Source organism: Xenopus laevis, chromosome 6L (assembly GCF_017654675.1).
Source record: "Xenopus laevis strain J_2021 chromosome 6L, Xenopus_laevis_v10.1, whole genome shotgun sequence".
NCBI classification, from domain to species: domain Eukaryota; kingdom Metazoa; phylum Chordata; class Amphibia; order Anura; family Pipidae; genus Xenopus; species Xenopus laevis.
The window spans coordinates 112,541,063-112,560,371 of record NC_054381.1 but is presented as its reverse complement, the minus strand read 5'-3'; the positions used below and the strand labels follow the sequence as shown (position 1 = coordinate 112,560,371).

Sequence of the window (19,309 nt, the reverse complement as noted above, 5' to 3'; positions counted from 1 at the left end):
CAGTGTTGTTGGCAGTAATCCCTTCTGCATGCAGTATTGCTCTTGGAGTTCAAAGGTGGGGGTAGGAGTAGGCCCCCTGTGTTCAATGTGGATCAAATTAAAGCCTTGTGCTGCCAGAATGGAGAATGATTACAAGACGTGATTTGGCCATGCATCTGTTTTGTGTGATACAGTTTTATCACAGAATGTTTTCATTTAATTAGTTTTTCATAGAGCTGTAGACATAGTTGGAAGAAACACTTTGGCTTAACCATATGTCATTGTGTATAAACATAGCTTGCCATTTGCTAGATGTCTCCAATTAGAACCGGAATCCATTAACATATTGTGACTGTAATTTTTCATGTTTCCTTTAGGAAAATAGTAAAGTAAGTGTGTTGAGAAATAATACACAACAATAAGATTTAGAACTTGCACAGAGAGCATTTCACAAAATGGTTCTGCTTATATTATATACAAATGTGTATTTTTTTTAAAAACTTTTAAGAAATTTAGAAAAATGTTCTTTACTTGTGCCCAGTACAGGGTAATGGAAATGCTCGACACAGTTTTATATTCACTCATTGTCCAGGTAACTAGCTTTGCTAGTTTTATTAAGCTTTTTCCTGCCATTACCAGTTCCCTGTGAATACATGCAATTCCCCTACCCCTGGATGAAGTCCAGTCCTATTATTTGGTCTGTAGGAATTGATGGAAGTAGTAAATTAGTAGCATTTTCTTGTAACTGGCCTTGATCAGTGGACACCATTTTCTCAGAGCTGTTGCTCAAAAGCCTCAAAAGATGAGTAGTGACTAAAAACATTCAAACGGATATTGTATGTATTGTATTTTTATGATAGAAGCTTTTGAGTGATGGGTGGATTAGGAGTATTAAGAAGAAAGCAGACTATAGAAAAGATACCCACCTTATTGGTCCATCTGTGTGTGTGAGAATAATAATTGTGTTAATATTATAATTTGATAATGATAATTTTGATAACTATACATGGAAACTCTAGTTAGGTGATGACCCCTGTTAACAAAAGCAGGGTGCAGCAGCCTCTATCATTTGTATCAGCCACTACTTACTGCACTTCATAATCCACATTCTGTTGCCCTATGTTTCTCCATTGGCTCACCTCAACCATAGTACATGTCACGGGCATCACAGTGTTGCATAGCAGCCAAGTAAGCCAAGTAAGTATGTAGGGGGCCCATGGAGTAATGTTCTCTGGTGGGTTCAAGGTGCTCTGACACTAAACAAAGGTCAATGGGCACCTTGGAGACAGACAGACAAAACACGTCCCTTGCCTTCCTGTGGTTAGACGTTATAACCATGTCATGTTGAAACTTATGTATGTGATTTAAATGGATTACTATACAAGAATGCTGCCCAGGGGCTAAAGAATCACATAACTGTCTGATTTCTGTGCATTGATTCCTACCTTAAACCTAAAATCTGAAATTTGAATTCTTGTCTATTCTCCTTATATTTGCATTAGACAGAAAAGAAAATCATTCAGTTATTGTGAGTGAAATAAAATAATTTTTTGAAGGAAACCACAGTTATTTATTGCTACTACCTGTAAATGATGCTTTTTTGCACCGCAATGCAATAATACAACAAATAAGTCTCATTCAGGTGAGAAAAAAGTTTTTTCACTGAATTGAATCTGGTCCAATGTGTGCAAGTGTGCATTACGTGTCTCATATGTGTTACTTCATGTACTGTATCATAACCTATTTTATGGAACAATAACACTAAAAAATGAAAGTGTCCCAAAGTAATAAAAATATAATGTACTGTTGCTCTGAACTGGTAAAACAGGTGTGTTTGCTTCAGAAACACTACGATATAAACAAACTGCTGTGTAGCCATGCAGGCAGCCATTTAAAGCTGAAAAAGGAGAAAAGGCACAGGATACATGGCTGATAGGGTTGCCACCTTTAAAAAAAAAAAAGTACCGGCCATGGTGGGGGGGCGAAAAAGAAAGGGATGGGGGCGTGACACAAAAAGGGGTGGAGCCAATGAGGGGTGCCGCAAAAGGGGCGGAGTAATGGGAGTAGCACCACAAAAGGGGCTGGCCATGTGGAGTAGCACCACAAAAGGGGCAAGGCCACCGCAGGAAAGCCAACGAAAATGTAAGTTTTCATCGGCGGGCAGGGGATTTTGTAAATGGTATTACAAATTACCGGCAGCTACATTGCCGGTAAATTTGTAATACCGGCCCCGCCCCTGGCATGTGTTTTATCTAATGGCTGATAACAGATAAGCTCTTTAGCATGCAATGGGATTCTTCAGAACTTATATGTTTTCTACTATGTGTCCTGTGATTGAATGGCTGCCCCCATGGCTACACAGCAGCTTGTTTTTATAAACTATAGTTGTTTTTCTAAAGCAAACCCAAAGTAAATGCTTTTTGTATTCTAATAAATCCTTTGGAGCAAAGAAGATACGGTGTGCGTGCTACTCTCTGGTCCTGTACAACGTTCAACTACAGCACAGCACCCGATATTTATTCAATACCAGATAGCGTGTGCGGATATTGGAGTCTCATATATATATATATATATATATATATATATATATATATATATATATATATATATATATGCTTTTCTGTTGTTTCTACTCTTTGTGCTTAGGGAGAAGGAGCTCAACCCTTTCTTTCTTGTTAACTCGGAGAGAAAAAACACTGTTTCTGCCTTGCTTCACATTCTTATAAAGCCGCAGGCTTCTCCTTTTTCTTTCTTATGTCATTACTATCAAGGATTCACCTGAGGAATCCAAGCTGTTTGTGAAACCAACTGGAATACCGAAACTGCAAAACTAAGTACAACAGCTAACCAGAAGTATTAAAAGAACTGTGAAAATTCGCCATTTTTTTTATTTGCGTGCTGTGCTCATCTTATGCGCATCATCATCTTACTCTAACTGTCTCCTACACAAAGCTGAGTCTACTACATAAAACCATGAATGGTCTAATTTGAAATTATCCGCCTTAGCAAACAACATGATTTAAGGACGAAAGAGTCAGTGTGATACCACTCACTGGTTGCCTTAAACAAAATTGGAACACTTTTAGAAGCATTTCTTAAAATACAAACTTATATCATTCTTTGAAAATGGTGCCAATTTTATAGCACTAATCTGGTTGTCAAGATTTTGTTGCGAGCTAGGCAGACTACATTCTTGTTCATGCTGTAGCTTGAATTTCTGCCCTCGTCTGACCTATACTTCTTGGACTTTGGTTTTCTGCTGGACACATTATTGATGTAGATTCATAGGCAGTTATTCCGATCGCAATATTATTTGTCAGGCACTTTATGAATATGCCAATGATATTAATTAAACCAGAGGTAAGATGTTTTACTGAATCATATTTCTTTATGTAAACACTTCTACACCTGTTGTTGTATATGCTTAATATGTTTTTATATAAATAGCTTAAGTCATGTCTGGTTGCACATGCTAACATAATCTTTCCCTCCCATACTAAATCCACACACAGAACTTGATCTCTTTAGATAACTTGGGTGCCAACAAAACAAAATGATAACACTTTATTGACTGAATGATTCAAAATCTATTTGCTGGTGCTGATTAGATGGTACAAACTAGTTATGCGTGGGTCAGGGAAAAGTCAACCTGCACCCGACCCTAACTTGTAAAACCTTAACCTGCACCCGACCCTAATCCATTATAGAACCTGTGCCCAACCTATACCTGCATTATCTTGCTCTGTGCTCTAGTTTTGTGTTTGCCTCTGGTTCCAAGACAGGGAATCTTTGGGAGCAAAGGAGGAAAAAACTGCATAAGTTAATAAAGTAAATCCCTCCCAACTGTAAATCCAGACCAGATCTTAGCTGTTCAAAGCCCTTGTTGAGGACTTCATGAAATAACATTTCCAAAAGCTTTTACCCTCCTACAACAAGAGTGAACCAGGGCATCACCAGTAAATGGGAAGGTAGTAAACACAGTCATTGAAATGGTGTCTTCAATGAGTATCTTATAGCTGGTAAGTGTGGGAATTAGTACATCATCCCATAGGCAAATAATTCCTTTGTACTTTAATTGCAGACAAGTGAAGCCAATAACCGCTTCAAGCTCAACCCAAATTAATGCACCTGTAGATTGGCAAATAAGTTATAATTTGTATTACAAAAGAAACTTAAAAGGTTAGAAACCATATCTGTGTATTGTTAAAGAGGAACTCCACACAAACATAACTTAAGCTTATTAAAAAGCAAACATAATTTCAAGCAACTTTGCAATATACATCAATTAAAAAATATGCAGACTTTTCATGATTTTTAATGGTTTGGAACAGTTCCCTAAGATTAGCCCCCTGCTCTCTTGCTGATCTGTCTGACTACTGTTACTTTGTATCAGCAGCAATCTGTCCTCAGCCTGCATCCTCCAAACCCCAAAACTCCCTGCACACGTGATTTCAATAAGGAACAGAACATCACAGTGCAATGTATTTTGGGTTATGTAGTTCCTGCATAGGGATGTAGCGAACGTCGGAAAAAATGTTCGTGAACATGTTCGCGAACTTCCGGACAAAAATGCGAACGGTTCGCGAACGTCGCGAACCCCATAGACTTCAATGGGAAGGCGAATTTTAAAAGCTAGAAAAGACATTTCTGGCCAGAAAAATGATTTTAAAGTTGTTTAAAGGGTGCAACGACCTGGACAGTGGCATGCCAGAGGGGGATCAAGGGCAAAAATGTTTCTGAAAAATACATTGTTGACACAGCGCTGCGTTTTGTGCTGTAAAGGGCAGAAATCACACTACGTCACTCAGGTGGTGTTTCTGGAGACGGTATTATTATTGATATTTAGACAGAATGTGAACAAGCTCACACAGCTAGGTGGCCGTTGTTTGAAGAACACACTGGGCAAATAATGCCTGCAAGTGCACTACTATTGGTGCACTACTATGAAGAACAGCAAACAGCACTGGACACGTTAAAGAACAGTGAGATAAGTAAAATAAAAAAATATATATATATATTAAAAAAAAAAAATTACTCTGGTTGGTGCTGAACTACTAGGAGCAGCACACCAGTCCCACTCCCCACCCCAACACAGCTAGACTAATAGCACTGGGCTCTTATAGTAGCAAAGTAAAAAAACAAAAAAAGAAAATAAAAGGACTATTGGGTTACAGGCAGCAGTCAGCAGATGAGAGATCAGCAGCAGTGCCCACAGCAGCTACATACAGAGCACTGCAGTAGAAGGTAGATTACTAGCCAGCAAAGCTACCTAACCTAAAATGTCGCTCAAATCCCTGCAGAGTTCTGTCCCTACAATACAGAGCAGTATCAAGTAGATTACTAGCCAGCAAAGTTACTATCAACTGTCCCTCAAATCACTAACAGCTCTCTCCCTACACTAGCTCTTCCAAGCACACACAGGCAGAATGAAAAAACGCTGCAGGGCTTCAGTTTATATATGGAAGGGGAGTGGTCCAGGGGGTGTGGGGGTGGTCCAGGAGGGAGAGCTTCCTGATTGGCTGCCATGTATCTGCTGGTCTGGGGTGAGAGGTCAAAAATAAGCGCCAGCTATGGCGAACCCAAATTGGCGAACACCCGATGTTCGCGCGAACTAGTTCGCGGACGAACAGTCCGCGACATCCTTATTCCTGCATGCTGTCTGTAATCTGTGGAGAAGTTGTTACAATTTGTAACATCAGTGTTTAGTCCCCCCTTCCCTGCCAGGATTTCAAATGATGCAGAAAGAGAAGAACTGTTAAACAGCTGAATTTCAGCATAGAAAATGGCATTTATTCATACATTTTGAAGAAACAGGTAACTGTGATGGGTATATTAGGGGTTTCTGTGTTATGTGGGCCTCTTTATCAAATTTTGGTTTGGAAGCCGGAGTTCCCCTTTAAGAGTTTAATCTTCTGAAAAGAGTCATATATGGAACTCTCTGAAATCCAGTTGTCATAAAGTCTGTGTGAATGTATTACATATGTTTTCATTTAAATGAATGGCTATCCATAATGAATCAATGCACATTGAGTGATTTCAATTTAAATTGTGGCCATGGAATAGCAGCCAAAACAAGGATCTTTTATTAATGTTATTAGGATTTATAAGATATTTTATGATTGTCTAATAAATGTGCCAAGACATTCATATTCAACTAAGCCTTTAAAGAAATTCCAAGGACTGCACTGTTTTAAATGCTCTGAATTCCATTTGGGTGAAACGGGTGTGTATATATCTTGGCAATATGTCTTGGCACACAGCTTCAGCCGCATTTTACTATTGGCCATGTTTCCATCATGGGCACCCCTTGCCCAAGGTTACTCCAGTTATGTTGTAGAAATGGCCAAACATATGTCTTTGTTACACTTTGCTGCACTTTTTGGCACTTAAGTGGGTGATACCTGGCATTCACCAATGGAGGTAGACCCATATGACAGTAGTATTCATAATAAGATTGGGCCTAGCCTATGGACCTGACCTATAGCCAGCCCAGTGCACACTTCATTCTGGAGCAGGACTCCGAAAACCATACTGGGTAAACACAGTCATACATTGTGAATTTAGCCTAAAGGTATATGTTATCTCTATACATATACTGTATGTACAAAAGACAATGTGTATTTTTGTATTGCTTTCCCTTTATTATGCCTTTAAAGGTATGATAAGCTGAATAAAGAAAGGAACACTGCATACTCTTATTAACTAACCACACTAAAATTGCCCATACCCTATCTGAAGTGCAGCTACAGGTAAAAAGAAACATGACACCTGAGCATTTTTTAGGGAAATAACTAGATAAAGCCGTTTGTTTACTTTCAAGCCCTTTGCAAAGTTCCACAAATTTTTTCTTTGCTATGCTGGTTCTATTTATAACTACTTATTCAATTTCGCCCCACTTGCCCGGAGTACATCTATTTTATTGGTGCACACGATCATTTGAGTACAGAATGTTGTAACAACAAAGAAACAATAACAGTGAAACTATGGGATTAGTTTTTGTCTCTTTGCTCGATGTGAGGACTTTTTTTCATTATACAGATTACACAGCAAGGTGAAAAATGTTGGCGTTTTTATAAACGTCTGCCAAGAATAACACAAATAATACAATAAGGAACATGAGCACGGTTCTTGGGATTTTCACAGACTCTTCTTAAAAGGATAAGTAGGTTGTACTAATAGGAACCCATATAAATGAAGCAACAAATTACTAGTAGTTTGCTCAGGAGTTATTTTAACCTTAATTTATAATTGACCTCTGTATGTTTGGTGTTTACACCCATTCATGTATAAAACTGCAGAATATGTTGGAGCTTCAATAATAACATTAAATTAAATGGAAATTATTGTGCCAACATATTCCTTAATAGAAGAGCCCTTTGGTCTTCTTTGTTAGAAGGCAGTGACATATACTGATGATGCCCACTGAACAAAATGACTACATACATATTCTGAAGAGGTAAAAGGGCGTAATTAAAAATCTGTAACATGACATGATTCGGATTTTGTTTTTCACATTATGGTTTCTTATACTATTGTGAGAAAGAAGGAAGCAAGTGATAAGGAAGCATCTGTATTCTGCTTTATAAATAACCTAAGGACAAGGTCTGGGCACTGCTTTCCTCATTTACTTCCTTTTCTGAGCTATTGTTTACTGCACCAAATAATAAATTATGTGCATTCAATTGGAGACTATTGATTGAGGAAGCGCTTAGTGTCCTGTGGGAATTCTGTGCATTAGGAGATTAAGTCCTGCACACATACTATTATGTACTGCACCAGTGGGAATATCTATATTACCACTAATGGCATGGTTTGTATGTTGTCCACTAATGACAGAAAACAATTAGCAGGTATATTTAATGTAAGTGATGTCGGCAGGCCCGGATTTGTGGAAAGGCAACCTAGGCCCGGGCCTAGGGTGGCAGGATTTTAGGGGGGCGGCATGCTGCCCAACCACACCCACATTGGTTCAAAGACATTGGGGATGCGCTGGAGATACAATAATTTTTAAATTTCATGTGCGCCAATCCCCATTGCTCCTGTCCCCCGGAGGGGACAGGGGCGACGAACGGCAGTGGGCCTAGGGGCGCCCACTATGAAAATCCGGCCCTGGATGTCGGCAGTGGTTACACAAACTAAAGGTAAATTGTAGTATCTTCTGTTTTTGGTTATGATTTGGTCAAAGAACTAAATTTGCACTAAACATTTGAATTGCGGGATGAATTTTACATTGATGGATTTTGATATGTTTCCCCCAGTTATGTTTTTATAGTATTCATCTATTTACAAACAGTCCTGATGATAGGGGAACAGTCACTGTTGAGGAGAAATTTTCTGCTGGCATTTTACCAAAACCATTGGGTCATCAAACACAATTTGGTTTAGGATTGGGCTAAAAAAAGAAGCAAGTATCCCCTCACATCTCCATATCAATCCGTAGGTTCCATAATTGACCCTCATTCCATGTGTGATGGGGTAGATGTGAGAGGGACTCTCGGGACTATTTTCTACTGTTTCATCTTCTTCTCTTGTCTACCCTAACTCAGTGACATATGGTAGATAATTTGAGAAATGTTGGGGTTGATTATTATTCTCTATTAACAATAAGCAACAATTAGTAGGTCATTAACTGGCCTCTCAATCCCTAGCTGATAGCAGTGGTGAACATGTACCTACTAATAACTCCAAGGGGTCAAACTTTCTAACAAAAACCCTAATTGTCTTGAACCCTAAGCAGGTGCAACATCCTACTTTTCATGGGGTAGATAGATGTTCTCAACAACCATAAACCCATTCCCTAATTATTCAACCTTATTTTTGTCTGGTTATTAAATACTGAAGAGAGATCTCTGGCCGGCATCGGCAATGGGGGTAAGAGGAGCTAAGTTGATGTTCTTTCCCTAGAACTAGCATGCAAAGCTGAAGCCAATCTGGGCCTAACTTCAACTGCACATGATCCTGGTTGGTGATTGCCACCAGAGAGCAGGAGAATGCATTTAGGGCCTCTGCAAGGGACATAGTATGTATAAGTGGCTTTTCTCTGCCAGTACAGTTTGGGTGTGTGTTTATAAATGACAGTTTCTCTTTAAAGCAATCTCAGCAATGGTGAAGTGATATGACTATGCTCTTTAGACAGACATTATTCTACATACTGTAGGTGAGCCTGTTGTGAGTGGCATTCATGTGTTGGAACTTGGTTGAAAGGTGGGCTGTAAGTTGTAGATATACCTTCAGGTATGGTAGTTCTTTAAACAACCCCAGTAGTAAGCAGTATCCACAGATTCTTACTTTCTACCACAAATATCCGAGAGTTTATGGAAACTTACATCAGTCTACAGTGTTTCAATATCTGATATATATCTCACCTTATTATTCTACCTATATTTTCATCATGAAAAAAAGCCTTACATAATAGTGTATTAATCTTGGAAAATATTTACATGGATACAATGGGTGCATAGAACGTATCACATATGTGTCTTGCATCACAACTTCATAAAGCTTATTGTGTTTTATACTTCCTTGTGTGTGTCACACACTTAATATATCATTTTCATATTTTAAATATGTTATTTATAGTCAATAGAGTATGAAAACACTTCCAACTTCATCTGCTATAGTGTTAAAGGGAAACTGTTAAAAAAACAGTACCAAACTGTGGTAGAGATTTAAATGAAGACCTGAGCACAACCTCATTTTACTAGTAGTATAGGCCTATTTATTATGCTGTGTAAAATTTAATTTGCCAGAAAAACAGTGGAAAAAGCTGTGTTAATTAAATTTAATTAAATGTATTTTTAATACAATTTATCAAGGTGTGTCTTATTTTACCCCATGTGAACACCATTTTCCGCTGTTATTTTACACTGCTTCAGAAAGGTAAATTGTGGGAGCATAAAGAGCTGTAGCTCAACTTGTTTAAGTGGACATTTAACTGCCTGTTCATTTATATGTCCAATTAAACAAGTTTTTTACCATAAAAATGATATTCTTCATAGTTCATATTGGTTTTCTTCATTAGAAATGTTTAATTTAGCTCAGTCTTTCAACCTGACTCATTTTGTCATCTGGGCAATTAAGGGCAACAGTCTGAAAACTAACACTGTTTCACTTATATTACAATTATCATTTCCATGCAACAATCGCCTGACTGATTAATTCCTTGATGGTCATAAAAGTGAATTAGGGCCAATTTTGAGCATTCCTGCTGATGTTGTTCCTTATCATTGATCAGACAAAATGCTAGAAATCATCCTACACACCATTGCCCTAAATGTGAAGGGTAATTCTCTGATATATTAGGAGGAACATTTCAAGATCTGCTACAAGGAACAATTACAATGTGTATTGGATATGGCTAGACATTAGACAAGTTTAAAGTGCTTTACAGGGGACCCATTTGAAGATGTTAATAGCCTTCCTGACGTTTGGGTTTTTTCAGCGAAAAGACTCGATTCAAATTTGATTCGAGTTTTCAGGTCAGTAATATTTGTTCGAGTTTTAGATATTCTATTTTTTATTAAATAACCTCCCAATCTAATTTCGAGTACATTTGAATTTATTAGAGTTTAAAAAAATTCACATGAATTTAAAATTCGACCTTTGATAAATGGGCCTCTACATGTGTGCATGTAGAATCTGCATGTTTTCCACTTGAGCAGCAGTGATACCTTGATAGAAAGGTTTGTTTAAAACAAGCTTTAAAGGGGAACTCCAACCAAACTTTGTAATGCATAATGAATAAAAATGTAATTCTAAGCTGTTTACCAATATGCATTAATTAACAGTGTATTTTTTAATGTAATTGCAACTGAAAGTAATATCTGTTTGCCCCTTTCTGCACTACTTATTCTGGCTCTTGAAACAATGTTCCAGAGCACAGCTCTCTTCTATCCGATACTTTAATTCCCACAACACGTTTCACGCTTCTTCGTAGGTCAGTAGCAGCAATAACATTTACAAATTACTCTAAAATCAATGAACATTTTTAATTTATGAATATTGGAAAGTTGCTTCTGTATGTAATTAATAAGATAGCCTTAATGATTTATCCAGTAATGTATAGTAACACATAGTGCTGAAGGTAGAAGGACTTTAGTGTTACTTGCAAATATACAAAAATACTGGGGGGAATTTCTTAGTCTTATTTTGCATATTACTGCTGCCCAGTGTACCAAGAGGCCAAATGTGATCCTCATTCAGATCTTTGGAGCGGCTGGAGGTAGATCTCTGGGAATAATGAAGGCTGACATGTCATGTATACTTCAGAGTAGCTTTTCAAGTAGAAATACATCAGTTCCCATTAACCTCTTGCTAAATGTTGCTGTCAAAGTTCAATGATAGCTGGAGGCACATATTCAGCTGAGGCAAGACTTATGACGGCACCTTTAAAAATGTGCAGAGGGGGAATGTTCTTTGTAAATAACTAAATATCTAAGAGCTCATGCTTGATTGTATTATAGGGGACATAGACGTGCTACAGGTATAATTTATAAGGGTCACTTGATCATCTGGGTTTCTTGCAGAATTATGTTTAGCATAGGAAATACCTTTCCTGGCATAGGTTTATAGTAGATCTATACAGCTGGGGAGTTTATCCTGCAATGGGGCATTTGTCCTGCAATTGGCAATTCACTGTATCATCATAATTTATTTCATCATCATCATCATTTATTTATATAGCGCTGTCAAGATACGCAGTGCTTTACTGTATGACCCATTAGGGTATACTTACAATGACAACAGTCCATACCCCCTGAGCTAATAGGCCACCCCCCCACCTTTGGCTTCTTGTTAGAGGACTGTAACACTATAGGAAGAGGTGAAAAGCAATCTTGTGGAGTATATAATTAATAATGTCAATTTAAGCCTGACCTCAACTGCAAACTAACGGGTAACACTTTCATAAAAGATGGGAGGGGGCAAAAGGACAGTAGGTATACAGCCATGTCTTTATATTTACATTATATTAGGGATGCACCGAATCCAGGATTCGGTTCGGGATTCTGCCAGGATTCGGCCTTTTTCAGCAGGATTCGGATTCGGCGAATCCTTCTTCCTGGCCGAACCGAATCCAAACCCTAATTTGCAAATACAAATTAGGGGCGGGATGGAAATCACGTGACTTTTTGTCAAAAAACAAGGACGTCTAAGATGTTTTTCCCTTCCCACCCTTAATTTGCATATGCAAATTAGGATTCAGATTCGGTTCGGTATTCGGCCGAATCTTTCACGAAGGATTCGGGGGTTCGGCTGAAAATCTAAAATAGTGGATTCGGTGCATTATATAGTGTCCACCTGTATTTTTCAGGCATTGTGTCCTCCCAAACTGGGATACTCATCAGACATCAATAAAAATGATACTGTCGTACTTGGAGCCAGTCCAGGGTAGTACCACAAAGCTATGAAATATTTTAAAGGGGTTGTTTAAACTGAGAATCCTGCAGGTTTACTGGGGATAATTTAAAACAATCCAATTAGCATAGTTGATCAATACAAACAATTTCAATATTTTCAATGTCCGTGCCTCGGAAATTTGATATCTGAGAAAGAACATCTGGTCTCAGGAAGTCTGGTCTCCAACTCTGTTAACAGTTTGATACATGAGTCACTGGCATTTCTCAGCAGCATCTTTTGCCCCTACCGAACATGTCCCAAGAATTGCGTTATGGAATTGGTGGCTGTGCTTATTGAGCTGCTGCTGGGAGACATTATGGGTGAAATGCAACTAATTCATTCTGATGACGTTAATTTTATAAAAAATAAAGAATTGGAAATTCATCTGTGCTATTACCGTCCCTTTTTGTGCAACATTACACTGAATTTAAATTAACACCTGCATTTTAGCTTTGATTTATACATGGAAAATATGACTTGTTTTCTTCCTGTTATACTTCAAACAACCACAATTCAAAACCCTGAATTAAATAAAGTCTAATCATCTCATTTGTGTTTGTTGATAAGACACTGGTAAAATACATTTTAATTTACCAGTCATTCAATGCTGTTTAACCATTTCCTCTACATTCATGTTTAGGGAATTTACTCCATTTCCTATGCTAAACATACAAGAATTTGTAGAAATGGCAACCCAGGGTCGTAAATCCTGGGGATGGTATGATTTTTTTTCACACCGCTATCATTCAAGGTCTGAGTCGCTAAAAAGTACTAGAATTTGGGTTGCAGAACACCTTTTGCTATGGTACAAATGACAGCTGAACATTTTCAAACTGACCTCCCATCTCAGGGTTTGATCAGTTTATATCGGAAGTTTTAGGGTTGGGGAAATTAAGAGCATTAAAGTAAAAAAACAGATATTTAGGGCAAGGCAGGCTGTTCAAGAAAATCTAAGGTACTCATATACAAGGTAATGTTGGCTCATTTCTATTCTTTGGCACCCCAGGGTCAGATGGAGTTGCACACCCTTGACTTCCAGTGATGCCTGAGGGCAGAACAATTATACCCACGCAAGGAGGATTAACGAGCCTTCCTTGTCTGCATAAGTGAAGTCACTTCTGGTTCCTCTGTTTTGGCTGGGCAGGTTTATGTAGGAAAACATTTAGGAACAACTATGGGTGTGTAGGACCTGGTTGAGTGATGTTTTTTTTTTGCTTGCTCTATCCCTGCAAATATGATGGATTTGAAAAGCAAAAGTGCCATTTACAGTACATTAGGTGCTGGTGGTGGTGGAACAGAAAAACGGTCAACATAGTTACAGTATCCCTTTAAAAAAAAAATAGATTTGCCTCCTATTTCTTCATGTGTGCTGGAGAGCACGGGTGGATTAGAGAGATTTTCTTATAAAATGACACAACAGCTGCATGATTAGATTCTGCTGATTCTACTTTGTAAACCTACACCTCACAGATTTTGCTGGAACTAAAAGGTTTCCTGCCCAGTATATACAAGTGGGCCCCTTTAAGTGCTGAATCTGTTGAGTCTGTTTCCTATTCAGCCCATAGTGAGGCATTTTGACATAATAAATGAACCTTTAAAAGCTATATCTCTCCTGGGTATCCATATGGAGGATGCCTGCTCACAACGTTAAAGGACAAGGGAGGCCAAATTCAATGTGGGTGAATTAAATCACTTACTTTTTTTAGTGAAGTAAAAAACTTTACTATATTGCACACTTGCCAGCCTTGGGCAGAGCACTTTCATAGGGAAAAAATAGAAGAAATGCAATTCTTTGGGGGATGCTTGCCAAATTGACAAATTAGGCTTTCCTTGCTCTTTAACCCAGATCATAAAATCTTGCTACAGTAAAACAGAATGAACAGTGTATTGGTAGATATTTTTCATGTGACCCATGGGTGGTTAGCCAGACCGCCCAGCTGGATAAAGACAGAGATCCTCTATTGCCATAGGCCTTGAGCCTACCCTAAAATAAAATGTGAGTATGAGCTTCAAATGTTAAAAAGTATAAATAATATATTTTTAACAGTTACAACTTGTAAACATAATCCCACTTTGAATATGAAAAAAAGCCAGAGATAATGTTGAGGATGCAGCTTCATCTTAGTAATTAGCCAGTCGGAACCTGGCAAAATAGACTTTGGGTAAGAAATAGAATGTTCACAATTTGAAAAATTAGCATATTAACAATCGGTCACCTAAGTGAAAATTCACCTGGTGAAACGGAGCAAAACTCCAGCGCTGACTTTTTTTGCTAGCAAAGTGTGTTACTCACCTTTTAGTAAACTTTTACCGAAAACCCCAATTCGCTCTTTAGTAACTCTGCCCCTCTGTGTTGCAAGCTTTGTAGAAACATTATTACAACTAACCTGCAACAGACATTTAAAGGGCTGGCAAATAATTTCTCACATTTCTACATCAAAATAAACATTATTTATTAAACATCTTAAATGAGAAGGAAAGGTTTATCAGAAAGGTCTATACCTTGTCCTTCTATTGTGTATACATGGGCTTCTGTATCAGACTTCCTGTATTCAGCATAAAACTTCAGGGCTAGGGTTTGAGCATGCTCAGTTTGCTCTTCTCTCCCTCTCCCACTCCCCTCCCTGCTGTAATCTGAGCCCAGAGCTATGAGTGAGCAGGGAGAGACTTAGGCAGGAAGTGATGTCACACCAAGCTAATATGACAGCTGCTATCCTAAACAACAGAGAGAGTTTCTCGAGCTGTTTACTCAAGTATGGTAAAGCATTCTACAGAATAAATATAGTAGTGATGTGTGGGCTGGCCTGATACCCGTGGGACTCGCGGGTCGGTCGGATTCTGGCCGATCTCACAACCCCCTCTGCCGGCTTCTGACTTTGGGTTTGAACGTTTATAGACGCACGCCTGTGCGCCCCGTGATGTCATTGAAGGGACAGCACGGATCTATAAAAGGAAACCAAAAGCCGGGTTCAGGCAGGTGCAGGCTGAGGGAGGGCTGGTGGCGGATGGGTACGGGTTGGGAAAATCCCGACCCACACATCACTAAAATATAGCATTATAGAAAATATAGCATTCTAGCTTGCACTAAACTGTCTCGGTAGCTTACCTTCTACTTTAATGGTATAAAAACAGTCAGTAAGACTGCAGGACTCAACACCAGTATTATAACTATGGCATATAAAAATAAATGCAGTTACACAGCAATATCAGTTTTTATTTTGTGAGAAGAGTGAAACTGGTAAACATTCAGAGGTTTGAGCAAATGAGTTCAGCAATGTGGACGTGTGACATTTATGTAAAGAAAACAGCAGTTCAAACATGTAAGCAATGATTTGGCAAGGAAAGTGAAACAGTTCAACATATCTCCCAAGTGTCCCGTTTTCAGCAGGACAGCTCAACTCGTAGACCCGTGTTTGTACTGGAAAGTCCAGATTTTCTCTGCACTGAACAGCTAAAAAAAGAAACAATGTTTCTAACTTAATTGGCTTTTGGCAGAGAGCCCAGAACAGCCCGAGGTTCAGATGAGATACTTTTGTAACAATTTAGAGATAAGCAAATATAAGTAATTGTAACAATATAGATAACAGGTCCCTTGGGAGACCTGAGACTCACAGCTTGAAGGGCAATTCACCTTCATTAGCAAAACTGTAATAACTGAAAAAAAACACAGAAATATGTTAAAACTTTCATAACCTGCTAAATTAAGTAAAATGAACATGGTAATTAGGGGGTGTTGCCTCAAAAACAGGCGTGGTCAAAAAATGTTTTTTTTGTCCCTCTTTTTATTTCCAAAATGTTGGGAGGTATGGTTCAGTAGTAAATCCCTTGTTGTAGGGCTGTAGACTAACAATCACTAACACTGTGCACCTATGTGCGGCCTCCATTGATCTTACTAAATCTTACAGAGGTAAACTGACCTTCAGTACTGTAGTCAGTTCACTCAGATGGAACTTAACAATTATTTGTCAGTGAATTAGATTTCCCAGAAATCTCAGTTACCAATTGACTGTTTGTTTTCTTGTTTTTGGCTAGAGGGCCACAGGTTATGTTGTTATTAAATCAAACATCCGGTTTTGTAAGGATGCCAAGTTGTGCATTATTAGTGCTGGAAGAGTACCTAAATTATCTGCAAGTGTCTCATGATTGGTGAATTTTAAAAGTTTAGCTGGTGCAATATTCTTCCTTTCTAAAGCTTAAATATACTGTAGGTTTCTATTGGGGGAATTGAGAAAAAACATTTAAAGCAATAGCAGGGAAGTAGACCATATTTAAACTATTTCACTATTCTGATCTATCATTTCTGGAAATAATGTTCAAATGTTGTAATCGCTACATAGTATTAATAATACATAGTCTTGATTACTTTATTTGCAGTAGCTCCTCCCATCAGATTTGTCCAAAGGCATGTCTTTGCAAAGGATGTAAAAATAAACAGTATCAGACTTCATGTTTGGTCAGCTTTTTGCAACCAATGGCTCCTACTAATATTTGAAATTATATGATTTAAAAAAAAAAAGCAACCACAGAAATAACAGGACTCCTCTCTTTTATTATTACTGCACTAAGGATATTTACAGGTATGGGACATGTTATTCAGAATGCTCAGGAGCTGAATAAGGGATCTTTCTGTAATTTGGATCTCCATAACTTAAGTCTGTTTTGCCTCCAATAGGGATTAATTATATCCCAGCTGGGATCAAGCACAAGTCACTGTTTTATTATTACAGAGAAAAAGGAAATCATTTTTACTTCATTGAATTATTTGATTAAAATGAAGTGGAGATGTTCTTCCTGTAATTCAGAACTTTCAGGATAACAAGTTTCTGGATATCAGATCCCATACCTGTACAATGGTTTTGCTCAATTCTGTGTGCCAGTGCTTGTGCCTACCACTTTCTAAATGAGCCCTTTTATCTTTATGGTAGCCCTTGACCAAAGTAAATATGAAAAATATTTTGTTTTGTTCCATTATTAAGAATTTACTTCCAAATGCCTTTTTATTGACTATATTGTGCCATGGCTTGAAGTACTAAATAAAAATAGCCTGTTTAGTACGTCTTTGCAGCAATTTTTTAAAGGGCAAGTAAATGAGAGTCAATTGAAATCAGGAATCTGGGCAGTGTAGTGCGTTCCAAGAACTTGCTGCAGTCTTTGGTTTGACTCTAGAGCGCAGGAATATATTTTTTGGCTTTCCATGTCTTTTCACACAGATGAGTCACAAACAGGCTGATTAGTCTTTAATCTTTCTTCTTCGGAAGTAGATTAAAGGTTTAGCCCCGCCACAAACAGGAAGGCAGAACTGGCATTTGTCCTGCAGTCTGTATTTTCGAAAAAACAAGGAAGCAGGGCTTTTATTGTTCCCATGCATTAAGAGTTAACTTGTCCTTGCCTTCCTGTGCTCTTGCATCTATACGCTAGCTTTCCACTCCCTTCTTCAGTTGTTTGGGATGCACGTACAGGGTCTTGCACTGGGAACAGTATGTGTGTGCAGGATGATAGAACTGTTACTTCTTCTGAGCATTTTCTATTTAACCTTCATGGGCCGTAATATGGAAGGAGCACAGGGCTTATAAAGGTAAGCACATATACAAATAAACTCTATACTAACCACCTCCTTCAGTAACTGTGTCTGTGTTGGAATTGAAATTCTCACAAAGACCAGCACCGACGAGCCTTCTCTGCTTTGAATTTAGTTTTGTTTGAGTTTAGACCAGTTGTTCCCAACATCTGGTCCTGGACCCTTGGTGGTCTGCTAGGCTGATAGAGGTGGTCTTCCAAACACAATTCATTTACATTTAAAAAAAAAAAAAAGACATGTCCAGTCTGTGACAAATCTTGGGAACACTAATGTAATGCACATTCTGTGTATACGGAACAATATTTTTATTCTTGCTTGCAGATAGGATTTTTTTTTACAAACTGTAGTTTACAAGTTTAACTTTAGTTAAATGCCACATTGCTTTCACTGGGACGTGTGCAACTCACTTGTTTATTTATCGTTCCCGTATTTCATAACTTTCTGCAAGACATCCTTTACATGGCATTGTAAACACACTTATACATATAAGAATTCAAAATCCCCAAAAGTCAGCAAAGGAGACATTATTTCTAAAATAAATATACAGCGTGCATGTTGTTTTAATTAACTGACGTTTCTTCACAGTATTTTCAAAGAAGTCCAGGCTTAGCTGCAGAACTTATACAAAAACCATGGCAATTTAATGAGAGAAATTGTACCACGAGTTCTTTAGCAAGGCTGGAATTAGAGGTGAGAAAGGTATTTGAGCAAGTCAGTGTTATTATCTGAAAGAGGACCAAGAATCACATAAACATTGGACTTTATTCCTTCCCATTGCTGTGGTGATGACCACAAAGATATCATGACTATATCAGTCACTAACACATCCATTGTTCTAACTGAATCTTGCACAGGTCAACTGACCTTCAGTACTGTTGTCGTTCAATTATTTGTTAATGAATTTGATTTCCCAGAAATCTCAGCCACCAATTGACTGTTTGTTTTTTTGTGAGTATTTGGCTAGCGTTCTACAGGTTGTACTGTCATTAAATTAAACATCCGGTTTTGTAAGGATGCCAAGTTGTGCAGTATTAGTGCTGGCCTGGAAGAGTATCTTAATTATCTGCAAGTATCTCACGATTGGTGCAATTTGAAAGTTTAGCTGGTGCAACATTTCTCCTTTCTAAAGCATAAATATACTGCAGGTTTCTATTAGGAGGAGTTGAGAAAAACATTCAAAGTCAAATAGCAGAGAATTAGACCATATTTGAACTAGTTTACTATTCTGATCTATAATTTCTGGAAAAAAAGTTCAAATGTTGTAGTTGCTTCATACATTAGTATTAATACATAGTATTGATTACTTTGTTGTTTGCAGTAGCTCCTCCCATCAGATTTGTCCAAGTACAAGTCTTT

At 38.1% G+C, this 19,309-nt stretch overlaps 1 protein-coding gene across 3 annotated transcripts in view; it reads left to right on the top strand.

Annotated features, from left to right (window-relative positions):
* The window catches only part of arhgap28.L (Rho GTPase activating protein 28 L homeolog), a 126,731-nt gene that overhangs the window by 44,677 nt on the left and 62,745 nt on the right, over positions 1-19,309 (top strand). The window contains exon 1 of one of the 3 annotated variants that reach the window (XM_018267909.2): positions 17,656-17,950. The exons of the other annotated variants lie outside the window; for them this stretch is intronic. The gene's annotated coding sequence lies outside the window, so the exon portion shown is untranslated. Of the gene's footprint in view, positions 1-17,655; positions 17,951-19,309 lie in introns of those variants that run through there. 3 annotated transcript variants of the gene reach the window in all.